Source organism: Haemaphysalis longicornis, unplaced genomic scaffold (assembly GCF_048455015.1).
Source record: "Haemaphysalis longicornis isolate Haplotype H1 unplaced genomic scaffold, Haemaphysalis longicornis Haplotype H1 scaffold_14, whole genome shotgun sequence".
Lineage (NCBI taxonomy): Eukaryota > Metazoa > Arthropoda > Arachnida > Ixodida > Ixodidae > Haemaphysalis > Haemaphysalis longicornis.
Genome location: NW_027526245.1, coordinates 21,930,270 through 21,934,327, shown reverse-complemented (window position 1 = coordinate 21,934,327; position 4,058 = coordinate 21,930,270). Strand labels below are relative to the sequence as shown.

At 50.3% G+C, this 4,058-nt stretch overlaps 1 pseudogene across 1 annotated transcript; it reads right to left on the bottom strand.

Moving 5' to 3' along the window:
* Window positions 1-253: 253 nt before the first annotated feature.
* LOC144164998 (uncharacterized) lies at window positions 254-3,518 on the bottom strand (annotated as a pseudogene). The gene is made up of 2 exons (XR_013321297.1): window positions 3,139-3,518; window positions 254-2,996 (listed from the first exon to the last, which is right to left on the bottom strand). The product of XR_013321297.1 is annotated as an uncharacterized LOC144164998 (transcript).
* Window positions 3,519-4,058: the final 540 nt, after the last annotated feature.

The window sequence follows — 4,058 nt, the reverse complement described above, 5'->3', positions numbered from 1 at the left end:
CAAGGGGCCTCCCAGCAGGTCCGCAGAGCCCCGCAAGCTCCCCGCAAGCGCCCCGGAGCATACGCTCCCAGCCGTTGCGGGCGTAACCAACACCCTCTAGAAAGTTCAAGGCCTTAGCTTTCTTCTCGTGACGTCACGCGATAGGGCGGACTGGTAAAAGTGCGGAGCACTGTTCAAGAGAGGTTGTCGCATAGCATTACCACGCGGGCACTTTTTTTTTCTTGCAAGAACGAGCATGCACGTAGTTTGAAAGAAATTTCACTCGAAGCAAATTATAGGAGCGAAACATTTATTTACACAAACTAGTTTCGTTTTGTGTTTGCGCTTTATCAGAAGCAATACACCTATTTGTTCTGGAGAGTTGTGGCTTTCCGTTTTTTTGCCTTGTCAGCAGCGTCGAGAAGTTTGTCGTTTAGCTTTCCACAAAAGTTCTTCAGTAAAATGTTAGTGCTGCACCGCAGGATGTGTTTCAGCACTGATTCGCTTGTGTGACCGTTCTCACAGGCGTCGAAGTCAGATGGCTCTTCGTTGGCCAGCAAATGCAGCGTCAGCTCCGTGACGACCTGGCGCTGTTCGCGCATCAGGAGCAGTTCTGGTTGCGTAGCGAGCTGCTCTACAACAACATAGCAGTGAGCAACAGCATTAAGCGCAAACATCGATGGGTAAACTAGACCTCCACGGTCCAACTGCTTCACGAGATCGTAGTGTTCATGGGCGGCAGACACTGTGATTGTCTTATCCACAGTCAACGCGTCCTTGCATTTTGCACAATTCAACCTTTTTAGGGTCGCGTACACGGCATATCCTGCAACGTAGACCAGGATAGGAAGGACTTCCTGTATCTTCGACAGCGTCTGGCTGCTGACAACTACGTTGCAACTGGGATGTAATGCCTCAACCTGCTTTCGTACACATTCCCAATGCTGGTCAGTGGAAATAGTAGGCAAAGTGCTCTGCAGGCGCAGCTTGTTTTCCACTTCATAAATCGGTCTGATAGAAACATGGTACTGCGCACCAGCCAGTTGCCTATACTTTCCAAAGCGGTCCTCTAGGCAGTCTGTCTGTATCTTGCCCAAAAGAACATAGGTCATTTTAAGCTCTTCGAAGCAGTACCTTGCGAGCTCCACAAGCGCATAGGTAGTGTGCTCCAGGGCAGCGTGAGTCTCCTTTGTCAGAGTACCTTTGTCAAGGCCTTTGTTTTTCCACTGATCCAGCCATTTCAAAAGCAAGAGCAAGAAGTCAACTTTTGGATCGTTATCCACGGAAAACACTGGCTGTTGAAACTGGTCTCTCAGCCTCTTCCCCTTCCACGGAGTTTTCACATTCACAATTTTCCACCACTTGAGTATGATGTCGATGAAAGTAGCAGTGGCCTCAAATGAGAACAGGTTGTGCTTCGCTCCAAGAGCACGTAACGCCACAGGTAAGGCATCATTGAAGATTTGCAAGGCAAGCTTTACGTTTTGCCTTTCAATATTCGACGGGTAAAGGGCTTTTCTCGACAGCCCATAGCCATATTTCAACAGCTGGTCACACTCTTTGCTGTGGAGATCCCTGATTGTCGAAAATGACGCTGTTTGCATGCGCTCTAATTGTGCTGCGTCTGTTTGCATCTCCGGGAAGTAGAAGCATACTTGGTCATTCTTCTGGTTGATCCAGTTGTTTCGTATGCAATTTAGTATGTGTACCGGGTCTATAACGAAGAACAGCGGCCTCGCAGGGTCCGACGGGTGTTGATACACAATTCTGTTAGAAGGGGTTGATTCGAAGTGAGACATCGCTTTCCTGTTCACGGAGTTGTTGTCACTCACGACACACACAACGCGGTACCCAATCTTTTCCAGCCCGCAAATCACATTTTTCAGCATCTTGTGCAGGAACTCCGCGTCTAGTCGGTGCACGGGCACGATGTGCGCAACTTCTTTGAATTTGCATGTCAGGCTGCGCACATTGAAAACTAGCGCACAGTTTGCAGCTTCAACTGAGTTAAGCGCAGCTCCGGTGATGTTACCCCCTTTGTAATCAAAGTAAGGTTTGATATGTATTTCATCGACCATTACGGTAACAAAGCGCTGGTCGTCTTTGAGGTCAGAAATTCTTCTCGCCATGTAGGTGAGGAATGTTTCGCTCTGATGCTCTTGTTGAGGGTTCATGCCATAGGAAGAGCATACCGATCTGATCGTCATGGGATGCGGCAAGATGATACTTCCATGGCTGCGTATGTAAGCGTACGCATGGGGCGATATGGTGAAAAGAATGCAACAGAACACCATGAAATCTGCAGAGTAGCGCCTGCGCTGTTTTTTCGCTTGGAACAAGCTGACTTGTTCTCGCAGAAATCGAATGCAGTCGCCGTCGTCTTCTGCGTGGGGCGTGGACAGCTGATCCAGCAGCAAACACACAGCCTCGCAAATTTCCGCGACTGAGTCGGACATCAGGTCCCCGTCCCACTTCTCGATGCCTTCGAGGAGTTCTACGATACCGTTCTTACTGTCAGCAATTTCTGGAACGACCAGATTTGCACCTAACTTTCTCACCGCCGTTTTCATGACATGTAGCGTCACGCTCATGTCTCCTTTCACGCAGACAGAGTACTTCAGCCACGGGGCTTCATCGTCGACGATGTGTACAATGACAAGCCTTTCCTCTTTTTCTATTATGTTCCAAAACTTCATCTCCTTGCTCCGCAAGTGTCCGATAAGTTCTCCTAAAGAATGGACTTAGTCCTCTTCATGTGCCCTGTTAAACATCTCCTCGGACTCCGCGATAGCTCTTTGCATAGCAGCATGCTCCATGCGTGCCCGCTTGGAGTCGGGATCTTCTCTTCTTGTAGTTTCCCTAGACAGGTAGGTCGGACAGCTCGGGAACTTGGACGGTACAGCGTCCGGGCGGAGGCGAACATGGGATAATGGCACTGTAATTGTGCGGCCAGTAGTTACATCGGTATGCGAGGCTTCTCGGATGATGTCCTCCTCTCCGAAGTGAAGTTCGCATACCTACCAAGGAATTTTACATACAATGAGCAAACCAATGAGTATTTGACAAAGTGCGGCTTGTAAACCACTTATTCGAGCATATGCAAATATTGAATTTACATTTGCAATGAAACAACGATGCTCTACCAGAAAGAAAGCTTACCCTGGAATTCTCGGTCACGGAGAGGTCTTCCCGTGGCACAGCGCGTATCCACGCGTTCCTCAGAGTTTGATCCCTTGGGAACTTGAAAACGTGCACTTTCGTGTCCACGGTGTAGTTGCCACGGCATCGCGGCACACAGCATTTGCACGGCATCTCACCGTCGCACCTTCAACATTCTGAAGCTTGCAGATACACGACAGAACTCACAGTGAAGCGCAAAACACGAGAAATTCGACCGAGAAGAGATGCCGTCGAGAACGACACTGGGAGGCAGGCCCAATCTGCGGGGCACTGACTATTCAGCCGCAGGTGCGTTGCTGCGACGTGCTGGGACCGGTCGGATTATCGCCCCCGCCGAACTCGTCAAGCCGCCTCTTGCAGCCGCCCCATTAGCTGACGTAGTGCGACTGGAAAGGGATAAGAACTGAGGCTTTCTCCCTTTCCAGTTGGTGTTGGCGTAACACCGCATCGTCGGGGCGTTTACGTAGTTTACTGCGCATGCGCAGTCGCGAGCCGCACCGCCGGGGCGTACGCTCGTCCGGAGCGCGCGCCCAACTAAATCTGTCTTATAACGCCTGGCGCATTTACTTTTTCACCGCACCCCCAAAGTATAGTGAACTAGAACACTTCGGTAGTGGAAAAAGCGCCGCCTTCTCCCCATAGCGCCCTTGAAGCCGAACATGTTAACCGCCGCGCGTGGCGCTGGTGTGCCCCGCCCGAGAAGATCCCGAGGCGGCGCGCCTTGCCGCTATGCTGCTGTTGAGTGGTTCACGCTCGGGTTTGATGTTCCTTAAGCCGCTGCACATGATATTTTTGTGTGTGTAATTGCAAGAGCAGCCTAGCTTGCACTACACTGATCTTTAAATGTTCTTGGTTCTTTTTTTTTGTTTGTAATTTAGAGAGGACATATGCGTGCGGCG